The sequence below is a fragment of the Melitaea cinxia genome, chromosome 1 (genome assembly GCF_905220565.1).
Source record: "Melitaea cinxia chromosome 1, ilMelCinx1.1, whole genome shotgun sequence".
In the NCBI taxonomy this organism is placed as follows: Eukaryota; Metazoa; Arthropoda; class Insecta; order Lepidoptera; family Nymphalidae; genus Melitaea; species Melitaea cinxia.
This window is the reverse complement of record NC_059394.1, coordinates 433,556-450,440: the sequence shown is the minus strand read 5'-3', so window position 1 is coordinate 450,440 and position 16,885 is coordinate 433,556.

The following is a 16,885-nucleotide window of genomic DNA, read 5'->3' as shown; positions in this document are numbered from 1 at the left end:
AAAAAAAAGTCAAGTACATACGTTTAAAGATATAACTCGAAAAGCACTTGTTAGATGTCAATTGCATTTAAATGATTACCACATGACACGCACCTTTCGATTAAAATATCGAAATCGTTCAACCCAATCAAAAGTTCCGAGGTTACATACATAAAAAAAATACAATTGGATTGAGAACCTCCTCCGTTTTTGGAAGTCGATTAATTCGTTTAATTAATCGAAATGTCGAAAAATAAAAATTATTTTTTTCTACACAATAGAAATATTTAAATCATGCGGGATAAAAAAATAATCGTAAAATTTTACAAAGACTTTTGTTTTCATCACGACGTCTCAATATTATTTTTATTTTCTATTTTTGACGGCGAGAGATTAAAATGGCTTCGCTTGAAAGGCTTCAAGATCTCATTATTTCTAGAAATTTCCATATTATATTGTACAAGTGTATTGTTTTCCTTTCGCAAGTACAACTAGACAGTTGTAGCACAGTCATCTTGTAATCTACCAGTTTTGTAGTTTATTTTCTATTCGATTATCTTAATAAAGGTACTATCTTTAAAAAAGGGTGTAGATATAGCAATCGATCACATAAGACAATCGATTCGGTTATAGATTTAATAGATTTATTTTTTAATGATTAAGTAAAAGCAGAACATTTTACCACTGCATCATCGACTATTTTATAAGTAATTAAATATTCCAATTCAACCCATACATCATTTTATATACAAAATCTACATCGATGATTTAATATAATATATTATATTAATTATTATTAAGTTATTATATTAATATAATATATTAAATTATAATAGACTAATTACTGACTATTAATAGACTAATTATATCCTGACTGTCCAGCGCGGAGTGAAGAGTGCGCCGCCTTATCGGCAGTTGGTTGGGTTGGATCTCTCGCGGTCGGCTTTAATAAGGCCTATGGTCGACAGTGAGGAAAAATGGATAGCAGTTCCCTCCTTCTGCAATTCCATTATGCTGCAGAAGGAAGCGGCAGAGCGGGAGCGAGAACAAGATCCAAACTCGCCCCTGATTCGTCTCGTAAGGCGTGGTCGGCGACGCAGGGCCTACCTGGCCAATCTGCCGCCGTAACGCCGGACCAGCGGGCGATATATCGTGGGATGTATCGTCCTCACTGCACGGTCCTGAGGAGGGAGGCGACCTTTGTGTTCGAGGTAGCCTCTCAGGAGTTACGAATCGCGTCAAGCATTTAAGGCAACCGCTAGCGGTATCCCGAAAGTGCAACTGCGTCCCCGTGATCCCGCCCAGGCGTGTCGAAGGAGCATCCCAGAGGTTTTAGTCCGTGCGATTCGGACATACATTCCAGCTCCCCCCGGCTGTAGGAATCAGTTAGGGATTTCCTCTGGGTAAAAAAAAATATCCTGAGAAATTTATGTGATTTTCAATAATGAACAAAAAAGTGTATGTGCAACTCACACACGGTGTGAAACTTCTGAAAAGTCGTAGGATATTCACATTCTCTCCTATATATTTATTTGTTTGTTTCTTTATCATAACGCATTTTCGTTTCATCGCGTTTCAAATTACAACAATTCTAAAGGAGTTTCATTTCAAAAACAGCCAATAATGAATAAGACGTAAGTACAACGTCGGTAACTAACAATCTGACTTTCTTCATTGGTGAGAATTTTTAATTTTACTTTTCATTAAAACCTCAGCCCTCATTCACGCCAACAATAACTCCCTGATCTCGGCCACTCGAAAATTTCGAGTACTTTTACAATAGTCGAAATAAAAGATCTCGAACAACAAAGAGAACGTCTTACACCTGTTCGTTCTCATTACGAAGTTATTTCCCTCGGATGGGGGCAAAGTTATTTTATTTGAACCTTAAAAATTGAGGAGACGTTTTATAAGTTAAGGAAATGAACGTCAGTCCTTGGTATCGATTTGATTTATTGTAATAAATTATCTAAAATAAAAAAAGATTGAGAGTTCAGTCATGATTTGTCTAAAAGACATGAGACTTGAGCCAACTGGACACTCGTCAGTACGCTCAGTAACATGTCTAATATATTAACGTTTATTTCAAATTTATGTCTTTTAAAACTTTAATGTTAAAAGTTTTCCAATGAATATTATATGAATTGACAATTTCTCGAATGCATGTGTAATCCAATTTAGCAAAATACGTAACTCGAAAATGTTTTCATTATCTGTTTCAATAGCGATGAAACTTGTAATGAGTTGGAATGAGATTCGTTTCAAAATCGAAAAAACAGTATTATTAGGGCAACAAACAAACAGAAAAACAGATAATACGCCGCGTAATTTCCCTACTTTACTAATTAAATGCATGAAATTAGGACAATAAATGAAATTAGGTCAACCGGCAGGCCCAAGCGGCTAAGAGCATTGGTAGCTGCAACGAGGGGGTTAAGCATCTTGGTCCTCAACTGGGCGGTATTACTCACGACAGGAATGTCCATTATCTGGTCGATATGAGCATCGGCCAGACAGCGCTGGTTTTGGTAGCGCTTGGTGAGTAACGACCGCGCGACCGCATAGCTCCCTTCACAAATCGGGAGGTGCTGCACCAATTCTCTTGCCTCTCCATCCAGCACTGAGAGCAGGTAGGCCAGCTTTTGGGACAGGCTCAAATCCTCCCTAGAGTCCACAAGGCTTTCGAACAGGCCGATGAAACCCATCCACGCGTCGAGTCGACCATCGAAATGGGGGAGATCCAGGTTAGGCAGTCGGGTCAAAAGGCCCACGGGAGTCTTCAAAGAGGCCCTTGTAGGCGGTACTCCGGCGCGCGAGGCTAAGATCTCCCGGGCGCGTTGGGAGATTTCATCGGCGAGGCCCAAAATTTGGACGTAGTCCTCGTGGACTTGCTCCCGTCGCTCCTTCGGAAGCGACTCCATTGGCACATCGTCAAGGTGCAGAAGGAGGCGCTGGTACAGAGTCTCGACCTGTTCAAGTCGAGCCGGGCATTTCTCGTACCTGTCTATTAAGGCCTCCGTGCGGTCTTCCCTATTCACCAAGGCGACCGCTGAACTGAACCATCTCAGTTGAGCTGTGATTCCTGAACAAGATTCACGGACCATGGTGACCGCGGTCGAAGTCATCTTCAAAGGCACAGATATAACAACAGTAACAACAAACAATAATCAAATTAATTCCAATGAAACAACTGCTATCACTGAATTGAAATCAAGTATCAAATCTTAAATAACTTCAGTAATAATACAAGAAAAAATTAAAACTAAGTTTTTTAATCTAATATTTCAACAAACTAGATTCAAAGCAATAACATAATTTACTCAACAAATTAATGAATTTACTGATAAATACCCATTTAAACAGCTATTTCTAATCTTATACTAACAAACAAGAGTATTTATAAGAAATTAACCTTCAATAAAGCATAAGATAACAGCTGTTATTAACTCAAATCCAAATATTAGACCTTAAGTATCTAAATATAATATTTTAATAAAGAAAGAATTAAACAAATTGTGACCTAACTTATTCATACAATATAATAAACTGAGCAACAATAAGTTAACCACGCTCTGCTACCAAAACCTGTTACGTCCGACCTGGAGTATATTGAAACGAGTGGAAGCGTGATCTCAGGTACGAACGGGACGAACAATTGTCTGCAGTACGCAGAGCTAACACTCAATGTCTTAAATAAAAATCCTACCTTAGTTTCACTGAATACTGTTCGGTGAAGCCTCGCCAGGTATAACTTAATTAACATCAAACTATAATTGGCCAATCATTACGTCTAATGCTAATCAATTATACTTAACTGAAGTGGCGGGCTGAAGCAGGAACCAGCAATCAAAATGGCCGTTGTTCGGCGTAGTTCCCTCACGTTTTTCACAATAATTCAACAAGGAATACAAGGAATACAATTTGCTATTAACAATTAAATTACTTCAAACAACAAAGGATGGTTCGATCAACAAAAGGCGATAATTTTTCGCGAGAACGAACAAGTACAAACAAAAGCGTAACTTTTAAACGGAGACCGGAAAACGATGCAAACTTTAAATTCAAAAGGTGACGAATGACAGCTCATAGATAAAAACCATTTCGTAAACTATACTAACTGTCATAGATAATATAATAGTTTAGTGTTGCTACATTTGGTTCATAACACTTCATATGTAAATTAATTACTTAATCTAATGCATCACAACACGCCATCAATTCAAATCATTTGTTTAGTTTACGGCTTACGTCACAGTACGTACATCTTCGTCAACGTCGCTGTGACAGCGATGTCACGAAACTATTTGAAATATGTTTCAATCATATTATTTATAGTCTTGGCGTTGACATTTTCGTGATATTCGTTTGGACTGCAGTAATATTTAAATTACGACGAATAAAAGAACCGGCAATAGTCATAGAGATCAGGTGGTCATGATTAGCAGTCATGACAAATTTTTTCCGAGACTATGCAGATCAAATCAAATCAAAAATAACTTTATTAAAATAGGCTTCAAAAGCACATTCGATCCGTCATCTTTCTAATTAAAATTTTAATTCGGAATGTAGATAAAAAAAAAAAATCGTTCGGTATCGGTCTGGGAATTCGTATTTGCGTTTTATGTTTCCAGATTTTGGACACATTTCAAGAGTGGCGGCTGTTTAGAGCGGGTTGTTTGTTTGCTCGCTTATTTAAGCGACTTAAAGCTATGCACGTGTTTTAAAATTTTACGAATAATACCGGGAATTATTTTCTAGCTTGACTTAAGCATTAAGGTTTCAAAGTACATCATCAAAATTTACATTTTGGTTCAATTAACTGCAGCAAAAAATGCTTAATCACAGCAATAAAATAAATATCAGAAGTGTCAGTTAATTCTTTAACACTATCGTTTACTTTCAGTAGCTCATAAATAGTAATTTTATAGCTTATTTTATTTTTGAATAATTTATCAAATTTTAACTTTATAAAATAACTATAAAAAATTTTCCTTAAATATGCCTAAAAAATTGATGTACAAAGTAAACTCCCAAACAGTATCTACATTTTAAAGCATTCCAGTCGGCCTTTGTTCTCTCCACCTCGTGTATCCGTTTCAGTAAACGACATTTTCTGGCTGCGGTTCCGTGTGTAGCGCATCCGCACGGCGTTGCGCGTTGTGGCACATTGTGGCATAACGTGTCAAAATGTGGCCCGATGTGACTCAACGTGGCTCGATGTGGCATAGCGTGACAGTTCTTTGCGCGACATTGTTTTTAACGAGCAGGTTGTTTTGCGGACGCTAATGACGGTACGCTTTAGAAACGTAGTTTTTTTTTACCATTGTTCGGAAAATGCATTGCAATATAGTTTTTTTTTTTTTTTTTTTTTTAACAAGTCTTATACATCCACGGGCTTATGAACCCATGTCCTTTTTTACTCTAATACATGCAAATTTTTATTTTTATTTTTTTCTCTATTTCAAGGTAGGCGTTAGTGCAATATAGTTTATACATATGTGAAATATTCACACATACGTAGGAGTCGAGTTGAGTGTATTTCTAAATGACTTGTGATACAAAAATGGGAGCCAAAATATTCAGTAAAAAATTCTTTCTAATTACTTCTACAATACAGTTTTTCATTTTAAGCGCTACTTTTCCCTTCTTAACAACTTGAGTACTTTGAAGTCATTTACTCATACATTATTCTGATTTCTAATTAAAAATAATAACTACATTATGAATCAGATAAATTCAAGAAAAGAATGTATTAAATATGAAATTAACAACAAATAAAACCGCGGAGGCCGCAGAAATGGCGGTAGGCTTGAAAACTTTTTCAGAAGTTGTCAAACGAACCTTCGCGAGCATTCATGACGAGATACTTCGACCGGTTTAAATTTCGTACAGAACTTTTTAAAATAAATACGATTGTATTTTCTAAGCGTTTTCGTGTTGTGGTGTAAGGATTTCATTGAAAGCTGTGGTCGCGGTTTGAACGTTACTTGCTCCAGATTTGGGTTTATACGATATTTGTTTCTTCTATATAAGTAGCAGATACAATCAGCAATTATCTGAAGCGAGTGAATGTTATTTGATAAATAACGAACGCTTCACACTAAAGCCTCCCCCCCGCTCCGAAATCAATCAAATAATTGGGCGTTTAATAAAATATGCGTAATTTTTTACTTTTAGAACCCCAGTTGTTGTGAAAATTATTATTATTATTTAACTGAGCTTAACACAGAAGGAAATTTCCTGCTCAAAATATGGAGCACGCCGATTAGGGTAGCACCTCGACCTTACAGAAGATCACAGCTAAATAATACTGTTTTCAAGCAGTGTTGTGTTCCTGTTGGTAAGGTGACCAGAAGTTCTGGGGGGAGTTGGGGATAGGGTCGGCAACGCGTTTGCGATGCTTTGGGTATTGTAGTCATCTATAAGCTACGGTATTTGCTTACCATCGGGTGAGCCGTACGTTTAAAAAAAAAGTACGCGCGTACAAAGCACACAAGTCAAGAGTGAAAATTCTTTGCCAAACTAATTTTTAAGTCTCGTTTATATTTATACAAATCTAAAGCTTTAGATTTCCGTTCCAGCGTCATCAACAAAAACGTTGCCGTTTCATCCGTAAACATTTTACCCACATGCGCATAAAGAAGTTTCACTTCAAAAAAGAAAAAAATTCACGAATTGTTTTGTATTGATGTTGATCACGAATAATTTAGACAAAAATCTCCTCGTCGACATTTAAAATTTATGAAACGAAACAAAGTAAGTGCTGTAATATTTATTCGAGCACACATAACGTTTAATCGAACCGCGTAGAATGGGAATTATTTTTAACGACTGAGCAGCAATTCCTGTTTATTTCGGAGATGGAAAAATTGCTCTTACATGCTCAATCGAGGGAAACGATATAATTTATGCGGTCGGGTCACCTTCCGATTGGATCGGATGGAAATTGTGTACCTATATTTGTAACGTGAGCAACTTTGTCGTTTTCATTTCGTTGATTATTATCATCAATTTATTCTCTTTTGATGTTTTTGATTTTTATTTTATTGAATTTTGTCATCGGCTTTTCTTTTGAAGTGTACTTGACGTTTATGTTAATTTACGAGATATTTTGGGCTTTTGCTATATCTATATTAATGAAGATGAAAAGTTTGTTTGTTTAAACGCGCTAATCTCAGGGATTACTGGTTTAAATTGAACAATTTCTTTTGCGTAAGATATTCCATTTACTAAGGAAGGCTATAGGATTTCTTTTTCTATGAGGCTTTTGAAACCGCGGAGCACGGCACGACTTTTTTAGTTCGAAGTTTAATGATTTTAACTTCTACGATAATGCTGAATAGTTTATATATCTTTTCACATTAATGGTTAAATTAATACAAAATATTCACAAAGTAACAACTTGAAACACTAATAAACACATGTAGGGCTTTGTCACAGTAACGTTAACAGGATTATCAAACGATTAGAAAACAGATGAGTTGGTTCCATTAAACAATTAATCCCTTAACATTTTACTAACAAAGTTAATTGAATTTGCAAATATTTTAACAAATAATGGACCAGATAGTTAAGTATTGTTTATTGAAATACACACACACACACACACACATCAGCCTATCGCAGTCTATTGCTGGACGTAGGCCTCCACAAGTCGCACCAAAAATGGCGTAAAATCATGTGTTTTGCCCATAGTCACCACGCTAGTCAGGCGGGTTGGTGACCGCAGGGCTGGCTTTGTCGCACCGAAGACGCTGCTGCCCGACTTCCGCCTGTTTATTTCAAAGCCAGCAGTTGGATGGTTATCCCGCCATCGGTCGATGTGTCGGTACCTAGTTTCAAGGTGGTAGTGAAACTGTGTTATCCCTTAGTCGCCTCTTACGAAATCTACGGGAAGAGAGGGGGTGGCTATAATGTTTGCTGTCGTAATCACACAGCCTGAACAGAAATGTGCCAGAAAAATGTATACAATTAAAAAAAACTGTGTGTATGCTATTCACACACAGCAGAAGTGAAACTTCTGAAAAGTCGTAGGAAGCTAGGCCGTTGCGGTTTGTTCTATCGACGATGTGATTTCGAGTAGTCTCGTGAAAAAGGTCGTAAATGCATGGTAACGTACTCCATCTCATCCTCTCTTATACAGTTATGTGTCTCTTTCTTTATTGTTACGTAGTTTTGTTTCATGGAGTTTGAAATCTAAATGATTCTAAGGAAGTTTCGCTTAAAAATATTTTTGAGATTTTTTTTTATTTACAATTATTTGAGCGAATTTTTGTGTTTTAGCAAATAACTAAAAGTATTTTCATGTAATTTGATCGTCATTCTATGTATTATCTTGAAATGAGACGTACTCGTAGGTAATTTTTGATTCTTGATTTTTACATAAAATTTTGGTTAACACATATATAACACAAAAGTATTAAAAAAATGATTATAAAAAAATCCAAAATCCCGACTGCGATAAGGGAAAAACAAGCTTTACAATTTTATACATGATTACATTAGGTATTTACATATAACACATATAACTAGATAAACAGACAAATAAAAGTTCACGCACACTGCAACACCTTCAAATAAAATGCCAAATATTCCGCAAACGGGATTTAACGCTGGTTTAAAGTCCGAACTAAAACGAAATATTTTGTAGCACATAGTTTAAAATACCGCAAATGTATCGATGTTAGGTCACCGTGTCGATATCTGTCGACGCGACCTCTACTTGTGTGTGTGCAACTTGAAAGGACGTCATACACGATAAGTCTTGTGAACTTGTTGAAATTTAATTTATACTATCTGCAAATTTATGTAAATGAAGAGAAAAGAAGAAGTAATGGGGGTTAGATGTGCAGCTGCAGAATAATATAAATAAATATTCTTCTTTTTATAACATTCTGCATTTGAACTTCTTGTTTCGACAAGTTGTAACAACTCAAATCAAATAAATGATCGCTTTATGTGATTCAGACAATCATAGGCATCGAAAATTTGGTTTTGATAATTTTAAAAGATTTTTTAAATAAATTAATAATAGTTATACCATTTTATTTTTGTGTTACCCATACATTAGTGTATTCTAAAATTTTTTTAATATCATATCATAAATCATCAAAATAAATCATAAAAATTTCGATCTAGCGGGTACATAGCTTAATTGGCTAGAGCACCGACACGGTCAGTCGAAGATGCAGATTCGATCCCCGCTGGAACGGTCGATTTTTGATATGATATTAAAAAAATGTTTAGGAATTGTATAACAAATTAGTAAAAAAAGTTTATTAACTATACATTACCTTGAATAAAGCTTGAACAGAGAAAAGGACGTAAAATACATTTTAACAAATATATAAAGCATGAAAAGTGAAGGCAAAATAAATTGGCAAAGCAACGACAAAGAGGAAGTTATTATTGAGATTTTTCACAACTAAGTCAATTGATAAGTTGCCCTCGTGGAACCTCGTACATTTTGAGGTTTAACTTTTGCTTACATTATTATGTTACCCTAACTTTGCGACACAATTTATACTTGTTTAAAAAATATTTTAATTTTCTTCTTATTTTTTATATATTTTCCTCCTATTTTTTTATATTATAGAGTATAGATAGCGCAGTCCACGGATGGACATACGCGTCTCCAAGTTCCCGCCTAAAGTACCATTTTTTTCCAATCTTTAAAAATTAAATCTCATCAAAATCTCCTAGACAGCACTAATTTTAAATCTGAAATCGAAATAAAAATATTCTCCCTTGTGGGAAGTGTACATACAGCATTTCTGCAAGTTGGAAGGATTGAATTTCACGCAAGAATCAACGAGTGTACAAAATTTCTACAATATGTTCGAATCTGCAATCAAAGACAATTCACAATCACAACAAAGGAAACTGGTGCTTTTGTGAAAATAAAAAAGGACATAATGAGCGAAGATAAAGAGGACTGAAAAGTCAGAGCAACTAAAGACGAATTCAGAATACGATCCTTAGTAGAATATGAAGGAAATAGAATTATTGATAACACGCCATTAAAAGTATTAAAGATCAAGTATTAAGAACTAAGACTGTTCCTGAATCAGATAACACGTATAATAAAATTTTGTAGTACGAAGCAGAAGTCGTGTCTAAATAAATAATACAAATAAAAAAAGATCAAATTGTACACTACTATAGCACTGAATGTATACTCTACAGTTATAAACGACTTATCTCAAAACAAGCGGTTTTGTGAAGATGATAAAATTAGCAAATGTGTAATATGCTTCCAGAGAATCAAATTTCCTGTTGTGTCAACCAAAATATCGATCCCAGTGATTATTTTTAATTTAAAGAAGTCGATACAAATTACTTCACATCTCGTCGTTGGATTCTTAACATAATAAAGTCCTATCGGTTTTAATATTTTGATATCATTGGCTATAAGTATTGTCTAATAAAAACTATTAAAATAAAGAACAAAGTAACAATCGAAATAACTATGTCTATATTATAAAAGTATGCAATTTTTGCAACAATGTGCTGATTTATCAGGAAATCTACAATTTTATAAATTATCGCTTTGACTCGTGCCCCTGTCTCAACATGAATGGCTGCTTTGCATTTACGACATCGAAAACATTTTAAAGTTTTATTTCTCGCGTGTAATATATTCACAATCACATGAAATATTCCGTAAACAAAACGTGACAAAATCGCATTTAAGTTTTGCCCGTATTGTATTTTTCAATTCAATATAGGTATATTTTCGAGTAGTGAAACTTTTAGATGGCATAAAATCGTAGAAACTGGGTAGAAGAGAATATAAAAGAATATGAAGAAATCTAGTACAGTACACGAGAAAATATCAATCCTGGTATTTTATAACTGTATCTTCTATTGAAATTGTTTCTTTATTAAATACTAGCTGTGCCCGCGAATTCGTCCGCGTGAAATTTAACAAAAAAGTTATAAAATAAATAAATTTCTAAAATAAAAGTAGCTTTATTTACTCTTTATTTCATCAGCTATCTGCCAGTGAAAGTCCCGTCAAAATCGGTCCAGTCGTTTCAGAGATTTGCCGGAACAAATAGACAAACAGACAAAAATTGTAAAAAATGTTATTTTGGTATATGTACCGTGTATACATCCATATACATTTAGTCATCATCATCATCATTACAGCCTATACAGTCCACTGCTGGACATAGGCCTCCACAAGTTTACGCCAAAAATAACGTGAACTCATGTGTTTTGCCCATAGTCACCACGCTGGGCAGGCGGGTTGGTGACCAATGTAACTTTATTTTCTTTATTTATATTAAATCCAGCCGTTGTCGATTTAAATAAATTAATAATAAATGCCTCACAATCATGGGATGTATGAAATCGTCTGTCAAAAAAGCTGGCTGTCAATCACGCAAATGGTTAAAAATTGAACGGAAAAGATATTGTGACAGATCCAAATAATAATAAAAAACTGTAATGTGGCACATGTGTGTGTGTGTGTTTAAATAAAATTATGTATCATTTGAAGGACGAATTTATTGATACCGATGTATTTGGAATTATGGTTTTTCAATAAATTCGTATTGTGATAGCTAATAATTGCACAATAGTTACACATTCGGATCTTAACAGATTTAGTTTCGATAGCTTTGATTACTGTTCTACTGCGACATTTCACGGGATGAGCTTTGTTAACCTGTTATCTCTCGCAGTTAACTTCTTTCTAACACAGAAAGTTTTATTTTAATTGGACTGGTTGGTCCGGATCACCGCGTTCAAACTTCACAATATTAGTACAGGTATCTAAAAAGTTAAATGGCTGTTCTGAAAAAGTGTGCTTGTAAAAGTGGTTGAATTTTATTAAGTTAACATCATTGATAATAAAGAACCGAGTGTACCTGACCAGCGACGTTTATAGCACTCAGCCTGTTTTCGACCGGAGACCTATAAAGGTTTATGGCTTCCTCGGTAACTTTTCTTTACTTTGGACTTTAATTAAGATATGCAAAGTACCGATTGCGATAAAATGCCGCTTGCCTGCAGTTAAACAATATATTTTAAACAACAGCGTACGAGAAATTTACAATCGAAATGCTAAATTTTAGTGCTCTAATTAATGTGTCAGTACCATCAAATTATTCAGTATTGCTTCATTATTATTAACTAGCTGACCCGGCGAACTTCGTATCGCCTAACACAAACTTTATCGTATGGTATTAAAGTTCAAATTGACTTTTAAGTATTATCACAAATCTTTTGTATGGGAGTATAGAAAAGTGTTGTTTTTAGACTTTTTCAGGAAATTAAAATTTTTTTTTTTGAATTTTTCTCTCCGTAAGAACCATCCTCGTACTTCAAGGAATATTTTAAAAAAAGATTTAGCGAAATCAGTCCAACCGTTCTCGAGTTTTGCGCTTAGCAACACATTCAGCGACTCATTTTTATATTATAGATTTGTAGCTTTTGAAATTAATAGTATATTTTATGTAGGAATACTATAGATGGTGGTGTGTGTAGAAGTGGAAAGTTCCAATGTTGCTTACGTTCGTTAACTAGACTCTTTCAAAGCAAGTATAAGTATTTGTACAATTTTTTGGTTCTACGTGTCTTTCTTGGCCTTGGAGAGTAAGGAAAAAACTTCCAGTTGTATTTATAAACACATATTAACGGTAGTTAATAAATGGAAAAGTTACTCTTCGCAGTAGCTTAAGATCAAACAACTCTTACTAATTACAGAATTCCTTCTGAATTATACATATTTTCTCATTATCCAAAGCCATCTTGATTAAACGAACTACAGACGTATGTATTAAATTACATCATATTACGATGGATCAAATAAACCACATGTTAATTAGACAATGTTTTCTATAATAACATATAACCTGACAGAGTGATCAGAACCAATGTTATTGGAACTGATATCATCATTTTCATAACAAACGCTAGACATGTTTTAAGTTAAAATTATTATTAGTTTGATGTTATTATTTCTACCGTAACATAAAAAGGTTTATTAAATTTTCAAAAAAAAAAAAAGTGTTCCTACGTTACTTTTAAATGAAAAAATTAACCCAATCCAGACGAAGAGGTATTTCGAGCGGAAAATTCTGGTTATTATTGTCCTTTATGACACAAAATTCCGGTCACGTTGTCCATCCCTTAGCGCACACGTGCGACGCGTCCTTCAGCTGGACGTCCCTGGTCATTGCAATGGGCTGACTCTCCACTGGATATGCGAATCTTTATAGTGCGCTAAAAACATACTTGTATAGTACGTCATCAAGATATTTTTAGAATACCATTCATATATAAATTAATTAGAGTTAAGATATATCCAAAATAAGTTTTAATTTCATCCAAAAAAAATATGATTTTGGGTACAACATGAGCATATTAATTTGTCAATCATAAAAACGAACATGAATTCGATACTTAGCTACTAGCTTTACAGAAAGTCTTCGTTTTAAATTTTCGATAAATTTATTTTTTCATCAACACGTAGTGAAAGAAAATACAGTGAAAAACTAATGTTGTAAGATCTTCAATCCTTTTCTTTTATAGGAAAAGATGCGTTTAGTTTTTCAAACTCATTCTATTCAGTATTGTAGCAAAAAGGTATTTAATAAAGTACTTCGTATAAAATATGAACAATAATTTTTGTGTACTAAATCGATAAAAATATAGCTTTTAAAAGTGGGTGATTGCCTTACGCTGTGCTATATACCGCAGTAGATAGCTAACCTTATCATCTCTCATAAGATTACCCAGGATTTAGTTGGGGACAGTAGTACTTAATCGCATTATAGGCGAAGACGTCATCTTAAATTTTTTATCAGCTGGTAACCACTCCGTGAAATGGAAAAATGTTATTGTAGTTATGAAAGGTTCACGTACTTGCGTTGAATGTAATTTTTTCCTAATAACACTAAAATTGAATTTTTATAGTAGTGTCTTTTCTAATCATGTCATATTTTATTTATTTATTTGGTTTTTAATCTTTTTTGATGATAAACTTCTTTACGCGCGCTTGACTTGGGGAGTAAGGTGGTGAATGCGTGATGAGAGCGTTACGAACAGTATGATCGCGCGAGGCTAACGGAGCAAAAGAGAAGTGCAGGCACACATTTTCTTTCTCTCTTTCTGTCGAAGCCAGTTACGTTTTGTATATCTAAGTCACAGTGCAGGTCAATTGTGCAGAAGTTTTACTTCAGTCGTGTGGTCTAAAGCACACTCGTTTTTTTTACTAGAATAATTGTATCGTCTTTATTTCCTACCTGCTCGGCCTACTAGCTAAATTAATATATTTCTAATCCCAAGAGATTATGCTCTCTTTATAGCACCAGTGAATTTAATACTTAAGTCCCCGACATGATCATTCTAAAATTAAAATATCAGAATTAGAACTAAGATAATAATTATAGTGAGATTTATTTATTTTCTTATCACAATATTGCTGACAGGACACAATAGAAATATGTTTTACAATAACTAAAGGCTGAACGGACGAACCGTTTGATGATACAACTGTCAATTTATTCCAATAAAATCGTAATTAAGAAAACCTCAAACAATCGCTCCAAATTTTCAAAGAATCAATTTGACGATAAAAATATATATAATAACAACGTAACTTGTTCCATCATTAATCAAAATTTTAACATTGAAATTCGCCTGTTTCTGGTAAAATCGACTTCGTTAGCCACTGACGACACGAAATTTAAAACGCTCGAAAAAAAGATTCCGCTAACAAGCGTCGTGAATCAGTCGCTCTGAGGAATAAATACAATTTAGACTCCAAGCCCCCCCTTCCTGCCATCCCCTCCCCCCTTCTCGTGGATTTCCATAGTTAAACTTAACGAGTTGTTGTGAAGTCGCAACGAGTAGACTTCCATTCGTGATTCCGACGCTTCCGTAAATTAGAACTGTTTCCGTGAATCCCGGTTAAGATAGGCTAGTTAAAGTTTGTGAATATTAATAAGTAATGTAGTTTAAATTGATTTAAAACTTAAATACATATAAAAGAACAACGAAAATTTACTTGTACTAATGTTTTTTTTTTAAATTTTGAAATCTTCCTCACGCTAATATTTACTGTCACTCATGTAGGATTGAATTGTTTCATATCGTCACGCTAAATAAAACCTTATCCTTTCATTCATTTTTCTAATTGTGATTGTTTTGGTATCTAATCCTACTTCAAAAATAACCAAACAAAATCATCAGAAGCTTATATTCACCATCCAGCTGTGGAATTTTTATAATTTCATAGCAGAATTTTTTTTTCGATTGGCATGACATAAACAAGCTACTACGCATTACAAAAAAAAAAAAAATTCTCTACAAATTCCACATAAAAATTGAGTTATTCCATAAACATTTTGAAGGACTTTTTTCGAACCAAGGAACTCTAGAATCTTAGAGTTTGCCATTGATTTTGGGATAATCTCAAACATAACTCGCATTTTGACTACAAAGAAATGATGTCACAAATAGGTTACATATAAATGTAACAAGAATAGAAAAACAAAAAACTTTCAAAAAAAGAACGTTTTCAGCCTTTTACAACAGCGAACAACAAAGTGAATTTAAATTTTAACATTGTCACCGGATATCCTCTTTATTCCGTTATCCCGAAATGTAAATCACGAGTCACATAACACGTAACTTGTTTGTTCGCTCAAACATTTATGCAAATGTCCACGTGTACGGATTGCGGGATGAATTTTTTATCAGTGAAATATCGCGAGAAAGTCGTATCGATCATCCTATTGCGAGCTTGGCGCTCGGGTTTGAACAAGTTCTTACTTCTTATATAGAGTAAGGGAAAATTGACAAAAGTGAGGTTCATCGGGATTTTCATGAGGGGATTCCGTTTTTAAAAACCATTTCATAGCATCATACCGCACATGGGAAATAAGTTTCAGAACAATTTGTGTAGGGGTATTTTTTATGAAAAAGAAAAGTAGGTACCTATTTAAGTGCTTAGCGATTTTACATAAACAAAATTTAATCAGCATAACTGACAGTAACTTCACTTAGAATCAAACATTTATTTACTTATCATATTTAGATTCTTTATACTACTAGGTCGGCAAACAAGCGTACGGCTCACCCGATGGTAAGCGATTACCGTAGCCTATAGATACCTGCAACACCAGAAGCATCGCAGGCGCGTTGTCAAACCTACCCCAGACTCTCCTCAGGAGCTCTGGCCACCTTGCCCACCACAGAAAAGTAACACTATTTGAGAGCACTGTTATTTAGCTGTAATCTTCTGTAAGGTCGAGGTACTTCCCCAGACGCACTGCTCCGGATTTGGTCAGGATATATCCCGCCTGTTGACTAAATGTCAATAGGTTCTCTGTTGTAAAATTTTCTGGTTCTAGATAGTGGAATATTCTGTTATAGTTAACTTTATTTCTAAATTAAACTAATATTCAAGACTAGCTGTGCCCGCGAATTCGTTTGCGTGGAATTTAAAAAAAAAATATTGTTCAGTTCCCAAAGTTACTAAATAAATAAATTTCTAAAATAAATTTAGCCTAAGTTACTCCTTACTACATCAGCTATTTGCCAGTGAAAATCCCATCATAATCAGTCCAGCCATTTCAGAGATTAGCTGGAAAAAATAGACAGACGGACAGTCAAAAATTTTTTTAAATGTTATTTTGGTATATCTACTGTGTATACATCCATATGCATTTAGTAAAAAGCGGTTGTTTTAATATTACATACAGACACTCTAACTTTATTTGTATAGATGTATACATAAGTTCGAAGGCGGTTATAAGATCTTCTAATTTACCTAACATACCTTCATAATGTCAATTCTTTTTCTATTTTTTTTTAACAAAACATTGAAAATCTTAACTGAGGTAAGGTACAGCAAGAAATATACCTTGACCTTACAAAAGATCAAAGCCAAATA